Source organism: Callithrix jacchus, chromosome 13 (assembly GCF_049354715.1).
Source record: "Callithrix jacchus isolate 240 chromosome 13, calJac240_pri, whole genome shotgun sequence".
NCBI classification, from domain to species: domain Eukaryota; kingdom Metazoa; phylum Chordata; class Mammalia; order Primates; family Cebidae; genus Callithrix; species Callithrix jacchus.
The window spans coordinates 84,246,733-84,262,070 of record NC_133514.1 but is presented as its reverse complement, the minus strand read 5'-3'; positions in this window follow the sequence as shown (position 1 = coordinate 84,262,070).

Genomic DNA, 15,338 nt, shown 5'->3' with positions numbered 1-15,338 from the left:
GTTACCTTCTCACTTTATTTAAGATTTCTCTATTCCTTCACCCTATAATGACCTTCCCCCTACTTCCATTCATCCAAATTAAGACTCACCTTAAACTTTTTATTAATTGACAAAATAGAAAATCTCAAAATAACGAAAATATAATTTTACAAATTGTGTTATAAATAACACTATTGAAAATTTTGGTAGAGACTACTTTGATAGAGAAAAACTAGATTTTGTTCACCAAAATCTGTTCTCTATTTTGAGACGCATCTAGGTGCCATTTCCCAGCTTTTCTAGCAATTAGGCTTAGCCAGTCTCTCACAAAGAATGTAAACGGATAATGCTATGTGCTACTTCCAGATCTATAAAACCTTTCAAGTGAGTTCCTCTCTGTGTGTTTTTTTTTGTGATCTTTCTCATCTGCTGGCTAAAAGAGGAAGATAACAATGGCAGAATTAGCAGATAGAATGCTTGAAGTTGTGGTGGAGTTGTGTTCCTTTAATAGGGTTTTCAGAGAAACAATTAAGATTTGACAATATATGCACACACAAACATACACACATACATAATATGCATACATAAATATGAAAAAATAAAATTATTTCGAGGAATTGACTTATACAATTGTAGAGGCTGGTGTGTCTGAAATTTGAAGGGCAGGCCAGCAGGCTGAAACCTGAGGCAGGAGTAGATGTGGTCTTGAGGCAGAATTTCTTCTTGCTCAGAGAAGTCACAATCCTGCCCTGATTGTCTTTAACTGATTGGATAAAGCCTACCCACATAATGGAGGGTAAACTTCTTTATTTAGTCAATTGGTTGCAAATGTTAATCACATGTACAAAATATCTTCCTAGCAGCACCTTGATTAATGCTTGGTTGTGTAACTGGGCACCATAGTCCAGCCAAACCGATGCATAAAACTAACCACTACAGGGTCTCTACATGACAGTGTAAGTGAGCTCCCTTAGTAATCTGGTATCCACATAGTAATGTTATATAAGCATGAACTAAAGAGTTTATTGTTTTAAACAATTGGAATTTTGAGAGTTGTTACCTTAGCCGAACCTATCAAATAATATGCAAAATATTGTTAGATAGAGATCTTTCTAGCCCTGCTTCAAAGAATAGATAAAAGTAGCTTGTAATTAAGCATTAAGTGTTGATATGCTAGTAAATTTTACTCGGAGGTTCAAGTTGGTTTATTATCTTTAGCAAGTTAATCATGTGCTAAAATGTGGATGATGCTTTAATTTGCCCAAGATGAACACATTTTTCATGGTCCTATTTAAAGGTGAACATTCACTAAGCTTCATTTTGGATTATCACCTCTTTGAAATTAGTGGAGTGAATTTTACTGAGGTTTTTAAAATGTTGTGATTTTGGATTACATGTTTCCAGAAGGGAGATAGCTATTAGCTTGGCTAAACTTGATGTAGTTCTCAAGAAGTTAAAGGGGCAAAGATGCAGCAGTCACATGGTTTTAGGATGTAAACCTCAAAATTGCAAAGGCAATTGCTTGCTTGATTTGGTTGATATTCATTCAAAATCTATGAGCTCATATTCACCGGTATTAACTATATTTACTACTACCAGAATGAAATTCAAATCATTGAGTGTGTAGCCCTAATAATAATCCTATATGACTAGGGGCTGCTTCTTCAACATTATTTCTGCCTAATTTATAATCAAGATTTTCAATTAATAATTTCAGCACTTTACGCAGTGTTAAGTCAGCTGAAAAATATGTGATTTTTCCACTTTTCATTTTTCACAATGCTGAGGAATGCATAATAACCTGACAAAATGGAGATGCCAGGAAAGCAAAGATTACTAACAGACTAATGAGAAAAGGAAAGGGTTTTAAGAGAAAAGCTGAGAAGTTGATGGAGTTCTGTAAAAATGTGAAGGCACAAAACTGTTGCAAAAATAAGGCAGCCATGTCTACAACACTGTTTTAGTTATTAAAGATTCCTTTGGAAAGGAAAATTGACTCAGAAAGAGGATAAATGGTTACCGCTTTGGATGCTTTTTACATGGAATCTGCTAGGGATCTGCTGAATTTGCTTGGATTTGCTAATTTTTATTTGGAATATTATTTCTTTCTCAATTCCCCATCTCTAGTATTATTTTCTATATTTTTAGGCTGATAATTGAAAAATATTAATTAGATTAATTCAATTTCTTATTACTTTGACTAATAGTTATATAAAATTTTTCTTTCAGTGCTAAAAGAATAAAAGAAGATATAGTAAGTCATGCAATAATCATTACCATTTATTATTGTCACCATGTTAGGTGCTTTACATCCATTATTTTATTGAATTCTCACAATCTCATGAGGTAGCTACATGCAAAGTTCTATGAAAGAAGAGATTCTGAAAAGTTAAATTCAAGCTGCATTTAAAATCCTAAGTAGATTGGGAAACTTACTTTGTAAATGGAGATAATAGCTGATACTGGGAGTTGTGACTAATTTAGATTGACTCAAGGTACCAGTAGCATAGAGTTGCAGGAGGAAAACAGAAAAGAACTTGAGAGCTGTAGTCCACATATGCTTCTACAATAAACCCATACAAATAAGCATTTGGCTCAAAAAAGAAAGGACAATGACCATGTTGTAGGCATTTTAGTTACTGAATCACTTGAGCCAACATGATACAGAGCTGACACTTTAGCATTTAAGGGTGAGTGAATAAAATAGGACTTATTTAAATATTCGTCATTTGTATCACGTGGGAAATATATTCTCACTTGTCTAGTATAACTGCTCAGGGTCCTTGCGTCAATGGAACCTAGCACAGTGAGGCCACTCCCTTGAGGGAACCATTTACATCATGGCAGGCCTCAGTGAAGCCCTATTTGTAGGTGGGCACCTGGAGCCGCAGTGGGGGTTGGAGGGTCCTGGAGGGTGCTACCTGAAGGGTGCTAGGGACTTGGGAGATAGGTGTTTGTTATAGGATAAAGGTCACTGGAAAAGAGAAGCATGGCATAACAAATTTACCCCATCACAATTTATCTATCCAGGTTTTGTTCTGTTTTCTTGTATATATCAAGGTCTGTATAAGAAGGAGAATATATTTAAAAAATGACTAAATTAGGAACAGTATGTTTGATACTTCACAGCTCAGCTCCAGCCTTACCTGGGAGATTCAGAAATGATTTTATTCTTCCTGATCTAGGCTTACAGCAGTATTACATTAAATAAACTGCTGCTGGGAACAGTTACTATTCGCAACAATAATAAGCAAATAAGAGAATTAGACATGATCATCGAGTTAAAGTTTCTTTTTCTCCTTCTTTTTTTTTCTGAAGGGCAAACTGTTAGAACTCTATTGTTCAGAGAAGTGATGTATCCAGGTAGAGAGAAGAATATTTTGGAGAGCATTTAGCCTAACACTCCATTTATTTTCATAAGGAAAAATATTTTATATGTATAAATGAGGAAACTGAAGCTTAGGGAAGCTTAGCCATGTGTCTAAGGTGACAGCAAATTAGTAACACTTACTTTCAAACAAATACCCCACTATGCCTCACTGCCTCTAAAGTAAGTCTAGGGAGAGAATTTTTTTTTCTAAAAATACAAGAGCAATATAAGGATTCTACATTAAAGATATTAAATTTTCTGTTGATGCAGCATCAGGCTTGTACATGATTGGCTCTTACTGATGAAGCAGGAAATTCGTGATGGAAATTAATTCCCTTGATATCTAAGAAGCCAGAAACTCTTTGAAAGGTAAAATAAGAGATAACGAATGCTGACTCTGTTGAATATATTCAATACCTACAGTACTGAAATATGTTTAAACCTTTGGCTGAACAGGGAATTTTAGTTTTTTTATTAAAAAGAAAAAAATATATTTTTAATAGACATCTTCAGAAGTGGAAATTACTGTTTATGTAAATTTAGTTGAACTATTTAAAATTCATTACTGAAGGGTAGTCTTAATCATTTCCAAGGTAAAGTGAAAACAAAATATTGTTTCTCAAATCTTAATAATTTCTAGTTAGCAACAGACTGTCTAGAAGACTTAGATACTCGTAAGGTACAATTTGAGGGGTGCCTAATGTTTGTAGTGTTCCCAAATCTCTTCTGCACCAGTGTAACCAATGCTTAAGATTAAATCTCTATACATTTTCTCTTTGGATCTCAGTGTTTAGTCTTCCTGAATTCATTTTTGAAATGCAAATACCCTCCATGAGCTAATACTTTAAGTTCTTTTCAGTGAAAAATCCCCTGGAATTAATTACAAGTTAATTGGGAGTACATAGCAACTTAAGAGTTAAAAAAAAAAAAAAAAAAAAGGAAAAAAATAGCACCAAAGGTAGGAAGGAATATAGTGAAAACTGGCAGCTGGGGGTATCAAAAGTGAAACTTCAGGGCAGCATAATTTTGCCTGAAGCTCCTTCTGACCTCAGAAAGGACAATAGAGGTTGATGGGTGTATCAGAGAATTACAATGAGTTCACAATTGTCCTAAATAACATTGAACATCAGAAGTGCTTGAAATTAACTTTTTTCCCTACAAAATATTTGATAATTGCTAATGTGATAAATGTCTTGACCTATTGAAGAATTATTCAAAATCTTTTTGTATTTAGAATAATGACTTTCAAAGTACTTCTCATCTTGTGTCAGAGAAATACACTGTTCTTCATTGTAGGGATATTAGGTATTCAATATGTAAAAATCATAGGAAAGTGGTAACAGGAAATGAGGAAAAGCATACTGTTTGAAATTTAAGAAACCCAGTCTTAGTCTCTAATGATTAAGGAAGAAGTATAGATGTCCTGAACTCTGCTAACCTACCCTGTGTTAGCCTGACAGACTCCATCTTAACCTCTGCCTCACCCCTCCTGCCATTTCTCCCTTAAGTGCATACCTGGGTCATGCTACTGTGCTGGGTCATGCTGTGCTTAGAACTATAAAGCCATATAAACATTGTAACCATATCCTGCTTGGCAAGCCCACTTGCTATTGTGAATATCCCCCCTTGATTGGTCATATGACAAGGACTGAATAATCCCCTTGGTAACCAGCAATCATGGGAATCACTTGTGTATACTCTCCTTGGTAATTAACAATCATGGGAACCTCCTGCCTCCTAGTTACCAGCCTCCTTATCTAACTTGCTTATTCTGCGTCTGTCGATTCCACTGCAGCTAGATCCCACTGCCATCTTAAGCAATGTATAAAAAGGAATCAAGCCTCTTCTTCCGGGCAGAGAGATTTTTGAGCATGAGCTGACTCTCTGTCTCTGTCAATAAAGGACTCTCAACTGGAACTCAGAGTGTGATGCTTTCCTTCTAACTCGCTCGGGTATAACAGAACTTTAAGTGAGATTCTGTATCTTTCTTAGTATATATATATATTTGAATCATGCTTTAAACACCTTCAATATTTATCTATTTTAGAAAGATTAATGACTATTTATTTGGAATTTGAAGACTTCTACAGTTTCTTTCCAACATACTTCTTTAATCTTACCACTTCTTTTTCTTTCTGTAACATCTGCATTGTCATTCATTATCATTAGACTTTGCTATTATTCTTTGTCCCTCAGATATGCTGCATGGAATTTTTTCTCTAAAATTATTGTTACTAGTTCACCTTTGCTGTCCTGTATCTGAAACTCCTGCCTCTTCCATGGTGCTCCACCTCACACTTTGTACCACCTTGAACTTTTTCCCAGTGAGTCTTCCTTGTCCAGTCCCCATGCCTGACCCTGACCCTGAGCTTCCTTTTTGTTTTTCCTTTAACAGACCACCACTCAAAACAAGCTTGTCCAACCCACAGCCCACAAGCTGCATGTGGCCAAGGATGGCTTTGAATGCAGCCCAATACAACACAAATTCATAAACTTTCTTAAACATTGCAATTTTTTTTTAAGTTCATCAGCTATCCTTAGTGTTAGTGTATTGTATGTGTGGCCCAAGATAATTCTTTCATTGTGGCCCAAGGAAGCCAAAAAATTGGACACCCTGATTTTATAAATCTATTTATAGATATTATTTACCTCATTTATGTTATAGTTCCCTAATAGAATGTGAGCTCTAGAAGGGTAGGGCAGGGATTTTTGTCCATTTTGCTCACTGCTAATCATCTATGCCTGGAATGGCTTTTATCACATATCAGACATTCAATAAATTATTTTAGAATACATAAATGGATTAATTAATCCAATCCTTCAGATTTTTGATTTTCTAATCTGAAAAAGGAAGACAATAATTAAACACAAAATTATTTTTGCAAAGAACATAAAATCTAAAGAGATTTACCCATAAAATATATTATCTCATTTATTAATTTTACTTGTTATATATGTCATGTAGGGATACCTTCACTGTGGAATTAATCACCTATCATTAAATTAAAATGGACTCTCATTGGCCAAAATTTATTACCTAGTACCTTGTCTATAGAATCTAAAAGAGAAAAGACTAGGAATAAAATGTCTCTTAAATCAGAGGATCAAGGGTTACCTTAGATTAGCAACTTTCAATTTGTGTGTGTGTGTTTCTTTTCTTTTTCCCAAGAGTTGACTCCCTAAGGAGATTATCTAGATCTTTTTTCTATTGGCCTTCCTCATGAAACTGTAATATCACATGTATACTATATGCCTGGTTTTGTTTTGCAGTGCTTTGAAGACCACTAACTTTTTTGATGTCTAAGAAATTTTTCTGGCTCTCTCTCCCCGACAAAGTAATTTTTGCCTCTTGGAAAGATGTTACTTATACTGAGAATGTATGTCTTATTTAGCACAACAAACAGATTAACAAAGCCTCTGTTTGCCCTAACACTATTTAGCCCAGATTAGAATGCATGGGTTTTTACTGGCATGAACATCTTTTAAAAGCAAGACAATGTATAATTTTAAAAATAGAGCTCAATGCCTAAATAACAAAGCAAACAGAAAGCCCCTTTAGTTTGGATACTTTTCTATTTTAATATTTTTTTAAAGAAAACAAATAAGCGTAAGTCAGCTCCTGTGTTTTCCAAGGACTCCATGCTGTTGCCCAGTGGATCTCATAATGAGAGAAACTCATAATCACATAGACATTTTGTGAACACACAGATCTCTGGGCTTACTCCCGAGTTCTTGATTTGCTAGGTCTACATTGGGGCCCAAGAGCTCGAATTTTTCACAGGTTTCTAATTGATACTGATGCTACTTAAGTCACTCTATGAGAACTGATGCACTACTTATTGGTGGCCAGAAAAAAAGTTAATAAATATTACGTTTAGACTGTTCTCCTGTTACAATAACTAAGGTATTTTTCAAGATTCAAATAGATTACTGAAAATCATGACCAAATCTCTTCCTTGAAGACGTTCAAACGTTACACCAATGATTACACAGTGCATATAGCAGATCAGAGGTCAGAATGGAGTCTGGCGCCTCCTAGCCCAGTGACTTAATAAATGAGACTTTCTTCTGGTGGAATCTCAGGCCAAGAAGTTCTTTCTGGAGATCTTCCATTTTTTATTTCAAAGGTAGCAACTTCTTTTGTACGTATAATTGCTATTCTGATTCCCTTTACCTCCTAATGTGAGCTAATTATTATCTCTCAAAGAAGATTTAGAGGAGTCTGTGTAAAGAAATTTAAAGTTTCACATGAACACATGGAGGGGAACATCACATTCTGGGGCCTGTTGGGGGGTGGAGGGCTAGGGGAGGGATAGCAGGGGGGTGGGAGAGGGATAGCATTAGGAGAAATACCTACTGTAGATGATGCGGGGATGGATGCAGCAAACCACCATGGCCCTTGTATACCCATGTAACAAACCTGCACGTTCTGCACATGTACCCCAGAAGTTAAAGTATAACAAAAATAAAAATAAAAAAGTAAAGTGAACTATTTTTGCTTTTTGATTATCTATATTTTCTTTATACAGCAATTTTTAATTTATGTAATAAAATGAGAAAAAAACATTAAAAAGAAATGTAAAGTTTCATGATTTCTTCTAAACCAGGATTCTAACTGCTTTGTTGTTTGAATCCCAGAAGTGCAAACAGATGACTGTAGATCAAAGTTGTTTGATTAACCTTGATAGAGCCACAAAGAAACTAGAAAAAGGATATAAATTTTACGGTGAGAGATGTAAAGAAACACATCAAGTGAGTCACACTTTTTTTTTCTTCCAGTTGGATTCTGTCAGTGCTGAATGGGACAAAGTCCACATTAAAACTTGCTTAGTCTAGACGAATTCAATCAGTCAGTTGGATGGTAAGTGCATGATATCATGATATAAATACAGTTCTTTTCAGGGTGGAACCCAAAGGAGAGGTGGATTAGTCTTGAAGTTAAAATAGAAATATTTTCAAAGTACAAACACCTTTCTAAAGAATACAAAAAAAGAAATCAGTTCCTATTTGATACTTAACAAGTGCTGTACAACTCAGTGTATCTCAAACTGTGCCTTTGTGTTTAAAACAGCCAGGCTACAAATTAGCACTGACTTGCCTTTATTAGGCCCAGGGATACTTAGCCCAGACTAGAATGCATGGTCTTTTACCTGCACGAACACCTTTACGAAGCAAGACAAAGTGAAATTTTTAAAATAGAACTTCAAAGCCTAAATAACAAAGCAAACAGAAAGCCCATTTGATTTGGCCACTTCTCTATCTTAAGGATCATGCTATTGATCCATTGCACATAGATTAACTCTGATGCACTACTACTCATTGTCTGAGATAATCTTGTGTTTTCTTGCACTCCACTCTGCCTGGCTTCTTGGATAAGAATAGCCAGGAAATGAGGGAGGCTGTGGCAAAGCCCTGGATAAAGAGAGACACTGCTCTTTGTTTCGTTTCTCATACCTCACTGTCTTCTCAGCTTTTCCTCCTCCCTCTGCCTTTCATTTCTATGTTTGCCAAAGAAAAGAATTAATAGAGTAGAAGTTTTAGATCTGAAGCTGGTTTCATTGGCATTGATATTTTTTGCCAACCTATTCTCAGCTAAGTGGCAGGTCACTGGGAGACTGTCTATATGCTAAGTTGCTCTTCTGCTAAAGGCTTTTCTTGGTGGGGAGGGGGACGATTATTCTTTTTCCACTGCTGAAAAGCAGACATTTTATATGTCCTTATTTTAGAAACCCTCTAAAGCTGTCTATTCCCATCTTGAGATTGAATAACAATTTAAAACTATCAGGAAAATAAGTCACATTCTGAATGTATACAGCAAGTGTGCTTCACTGTATGCACCAATCTACATTATTTCCAGTCTGGCCCCCTGTAGAATGGGTATCACTTCACAGCTTGTTTAGGAGGAAGACATATTATTATTTTAATACATTTTATTAATCTTTAGCATGTTAGTACTTTATTATTCTACCCTATGTATAGTTAGCCATTCTCATCAGTAAACCCTGGATCTCCTTAGCACTACAACTTTTACACATCTTAAGTAAGTAGTTAGCTATGTGAGCAAATACACACAATTATGTTCATATTTTAAAGCAATTTCAACACATATGGAAGCTAAAAATCAGATTTTTTTTTTATGTTTAGTTACTCTTTGTTCAGGAAGCAACCATGACAAGACCTGCTGGCCTTCTTGGGGATTGCCCGAAAGGTTCCTTTATATGGAAGATAGGTGCCGAGCTATCATGTAGCTCCAGATTCTTCTTCCTTATTAGGAATGTTCTCCTGCTCTGGGAAGGTCATAAACTTCTATGTTCTGCCTAAGCATGTAAGTCACATGGCATCTGGCTAGCCTCGCTGATATATTTGCCCCCTTCAGAAGAGATGGAGTCGTTTTCCTACAGCACAAGAAGCATGCAAGAAGTCCATTGCTTTGTGCTGGTTATCAGCAAGGACCTGTTGGCCATGGGAAACTGCAACTACAGAGTCTGATCTTGCTCAACTCTTTGTGTGTGAATAAACATTTTTCGTATCAGTGTTTTGGGATTGTCTTCCTTGGTGACTGTGAACCTGCAGCATATGCAGTGGCCTGAGGTCTCTCAGGTCTTCCTTGTAGTGATTGATTGGTCTTTGCTATCCTTCATGCAATAGGAATGTAACCTGGGACTGGTAGCTGGATCTTCCTGTTCAATGTTTGTAAGTCAGTTTAACATTTTTCAATATAGTTGTCTCCTCTTAACCACAGAGTATATGTTCCGAGATGGCCATTGAATACCTGGAACCACTGATAGTACTGAACCCAACTGCCTTCAGTTGGGACACATTTTTATTCATATCTTCCACCCACAAATTTAATTCCTTTTCTGTCTTCACTAAGCACTTATCATGCACTGTGGCTGACATTTTTGTAGTTTGAGGTGTAACCAGTACAAATTTCTTTTTCCTTCCACAATTTCACAAGGATAAGATTTGTTGTCATTGTAGATCTTAGCAACCTCAGTATACCATTTTCTTTCTTTCTTTATTAAGTTGAGATTTTCATCTTTTCATTTAAAGGAAGCACTGATAGCCTGTCTTTGGTTTATCTGAATTACTAGCATTCCCAGTCTTGTGCTTTGAAGTCATTTTATTAAATAAAATAAGGGTTACTTGAACACAAGCATTGTGATACCACAACGGTTGATCTGATCGCCGAGAAGGCTACTAAGTAACTAATAGGCAGGTAGAATAGCCTGCATGGATACACTGGACAAAGGGGTGATTCATGTCCCATGTGGGACACGCAGGACTGTACAGATTTCATCATGCTCCTCAGAGCAACATACGATTAAAAGCTTACAAATTGTTTATTTCTGGAATTGTTCATTTAATATTTTTAGATTGCAGTTGACCATGGGTAACTGAAACCATGGAAGGCAAAACTGCAGATAATTGGCAACTCCTATAATCTAAGGCCAACTTTTAGTGTTTGTCATTGTCAATACTCAACAGCTCCAGACTTCTGTCCCCTCACAGTTTCCAAATGTCATACCCTAATTCTCCCATCAGACTAGTTCGTTTAGAGTTAAACTGTGTAGTCTTACCCATTTATTTGAAAAAAGCACATTTTTCCCCATCTCATTCAAAATGATACTTTTAAACATTTTGAATGGAAAAAAAAATGTTTTCTTTAATATGTCTTTCGTTTTGTCTGCCTATATGTATTTTTTGTCATATAAATCTTCTATATTTATGAATAAATAGATATGCATGGATTAATACATTTATATCAATAGATACATATAGATGATGTGCATTCTTAGGTATCATACACACACACATAAACATGTATGTAGACTGTGTTGTATGCACCTGTATTTGCACTTTTTCCATGTTTTGAATTTTTAAATAATTGGAATCTTGTGCTGAATCACTTTCAGTTCTTAGAAAAATATTTTAAATTAAATTTTGGTCAAGTGAATCGTGACTCTAAGTCATAGTTTCATCTTGAGATTTGGAAATATCTTCACCTTTGTGACCTTATCTAACATCTATTAGATTCACAGGATTATAAATCAAGAATCATTATTATCTGGGGATAATAAAATATTAAACTCAAATGGGAATATTTTGCATCTCAAACAAAGACCCTGAGGTAAAGGCAAATCTCCCATTCTCTTAATCCCTGCCTCCCCTCAGATCTCTTCCACTCCATTCTGGACTACAGACAAAGCCTTCTAACTGGTCTCCAGATGTTCCAAGCGTAGTGTTTCCTCTGACTCCTCTACGTTATCCATATTACCTTTAACTTTTGTCACAACACCACTCTATGTAAAAGTTGTTCTTGCTTCTCAGTATTTGAGGAAAAGTGAAAATACCTTAGTATGTCACACAGTGACTTTACAAACTGGGTTCACATTTTTCCAGGCCAATCTATTCCACTCTATTTTCTGCATTACCTCTTTAGACCACACAATAATGCTTGTTTTTCCACAGAGTATGCTAGACTTTTACGTCTCCCTGCCTAGTCACCTCTGTATCATTTGCCACATTTTCTCATTTCCCAGCCTAGATGTCACCTTTTTTGTGAGCATCTCCTGTTTTCTTAATTATATACATTTTCCATTCATTTTCTTTGTCCATATAAATTAGGTTCTTTTCTTAACCTAGAGGGGCAGTAGCAGAAAAGGCAAATTTCATGCCAAGAAGGGGTTTTTACTCTAGTTAGAGAAGACAGGAGATAAATTCAAATAGTGATAAGAAATAAGGAAGGTGTAGAGCAACTAGGATGGTGTTGGCCACCTGAGAACAGCTAAAAGTGTGTTTATCAAAGGTAATGCCTAATCCAAGGGTGACTAAAATTAGAGTTAGGAGAATGCAGCAAACATGCAAAGAGTCAGTGAAAGAAAAATTTTAGGCGGGGAAGGGGACAGTAAATGAAAATATCATAACATATTTGTTTTAGGAATAAAAGGAAAGCCTGATGGAGAATAGAAAACAAGGAAAGTAGATGATCAAGTGACATAGGTGGTCATTTTCTAGATCATGTGGGACATTATATACTGTGCAATTTATGAAAGAAATATCTTTTTTTATTCTAACTGAAATAGTAAGTTAATGGAGGTTTTTAAGTGTGTGTATATATATATATTGGTGGGGCTGGGTGGGTACCTGATGTATTCAGTTACATAATTTCAAACAATTATTCTGGGTTTCCTGTAAAATCAGTGAAGAATGGAGTATGAAAAAAAGCAAGAGGAACTGGATGGGAAGCAATTTTAGTAGTCCAGACAGCAGGAGGCATCAGCTTGGATTAGAGTTATAATAATGCAGATGGTTAGAAGTGAACAGATTCTGAATGTATTCTAGGATTCATAAGACATTGATGGATTTGTGAGAGAAAGACTCCAATAATGATTCTTGCAGCAGACTAAATGGCAGGGCCACATTCTGAGTTAAGGAACACTGAGAGATTAAAAAAAATAGTTCAGGAGTAAAATTTAAGAATTGTGAATGAGATACATTGATGAATGTTGATATGTTCCTATATATTCAAAATGAAATATTATGTAGTTTGTAAGTTTGAAGTTCAAAGAAACAATTGAGCTGGAAATACATTCTTGAGGATTCAACATTATGGAAACAATATTTACATTTATGAGGTTAGATTATTTCACTAAGGGATAAACTATGGATGAGAAGAAAGGCAAAACCCAAGTCATGATGTTCTAAGATTAAGATTTAGGTGCTGAGCAAAAAAAAAAAAAAAAAAAAAAAAAAAAAAAAAAGGCAGAAATTTGGCCTGGTAAAATTTAACTTCTGACATAGCAGAAAAAAATTATATAGCATCTAATAAGATTATAAAAAAAAGTGTTTTTAAGAAGGACAGAATGATCATCTATGTCAATTGCAAATATAAGTTCATTTTGATGTGGACAGATTATCATGTGAACAGGTCTCAAGAGGGGCGTCATTTGTGATCTTGCAAAGGACTATTTGTAGAATAGTGGGAATTTAGTCAAATGGCAGTGAGTTGAGAAAAAATGGAAGGTGACAAAATGAAAACCATGAGTACTTAAAACAATTTAATATTTTTCCTTTTAATGGAAACAGAGATGTGGCATAGAGACGAAAAGAATTACATCAACGGAGGATTTTACAACACAGATGATATTAACCAGTGGCTTTATAATTAATAAAACATCTTCTATTAACATAGTAGCACCTAGTTAGGGAAAGATGAGTGAAGGAAGGATTTTTAGTCAATGTTTGGCCTCGAGTAGTAGGACAGTGGCAAAACCTCATGGCCAATCTGGAAGGGTTGGCTTTAGATACAGGCAGAAACATTTACTGCATTATAGCAAAGGAGAAAGGAAAATATTCTGGGCAGAGATGCATGTAAGATGACTGGCCACTTGATGGATGGATGAGGCCATTTTTCCTTTGTCTTTAATTGTATACAAATTCTCAGGCATCCACATAGAATGAGCAGTCAGTTAGGCTTAACAAAGAATTGGACTTCTTAAAGGTGAGCACCTCCTTCTTTGAAGTTGCCTTGAAAGCCAAGGAAAATATTTATTTTATGTGTAAAACCAAATCAAAAAGAAATCAAAACACACAAACATAAAACTTCAGTAATTACTAGTAAATAAGAATGAATACATGAATGAATGAAAATCCTTAGATTTTAAAAATTAAAGGAGAGAAACATACTTTTTAATGCACTTATTTTATGGCTAAAATAACTGAAATCCAGAAGATAAATTACTCAAGATTATATGGCTTATTAGTGCATGAAATGAGATGAAATTCGGATACTAACACCAATGCATTTTTAAGAGAAATTTCTTGACTACGTGGTGTGTGCTTAAATTTCAACATCACCAAAAATAGATAAAGGGGCAAGAATGTAGTTTGAGTAAAAAGTTTAATATTGTTCATGAGCCAGATCTCATCTTGCAAACTTGGAGCAAAGCACAAGCTTTTTCCCAATCTTTTGAAACATCACAATCCTACTGTATTCCTGCCTGTCCCCTTGTTTATTTGCAAAGCAAAAATTGTGTTGAAATATCATATAACTCTGTGATTGCTCTAAGTAAACTGTAGGCTAGGGAATCTAAAAATGGAATTGAAGTGTTATTTTCACAATGGGATATGAAAAACCCTGTCCATATGTAGTTGCTGTTGGAAGTGGGGAAGAAATGATGCACATCAATAAAACATGACAACAATTTAAGGGCCATAGTAAAATAGTTTACAGTGTCAAGATTTAGGGGATTTTATCAGTGGAAGGACAAAGCCAGTAGAGAGTGGGTGGGGTTGGTGCAAATTCTTAAAATTCTTAATTTTTCCCCATCCCATGATGTTGTTTACCCTTGTTTTTTACTTGTCAATATCAGAGTATCTACCTGCATCATAACAAGCTTCAAACTCCTAATTCACAATTCTATTTCCAATGATGACACTAACGTCTTGGTCTTAGTTCATTTTTCAGTGTGAAAGATGTGTAAATTAACTTTACTCCTTTTCCATTGCTCCTCAGCTAGAGTTCTAAAGTGTTGTCTACACTCTGGAATTTAAAGTGTTTCTCATTTATTGTCAATAAACATTGCATAGTTTAGTCTCCTTTTTACATGTTATATTTTCTTATTGAGAAATAATTCAGGTGGTTGATGAATCAGAAAAAAATGCTAAAAAATAAAGCAAATAGAGACTAAGAGGCAGAGCAATTGAAGTGAACTTCATTTCCCATTTTCGTTTCTTTCTTTCTTCTCCTGTGGTATCAATACTACCTTAGGGTTTCTAGTGAGTGCATGAATGTGCTGTATGTTCACTTGTGTGTATATATGTGTATGTGTATGTTGAAAAGGAGAAAGACAGTGGCATATTAGGTATATAGTTAGCCACGGCAATGGACTTCCACTGGAAAAACAAATAAATCTAGGCAAAATTATGTCAAGAAATTTTATTTCTGAATGTCTTTATGGAAAATATGTGTGTCTACTGGATTCAG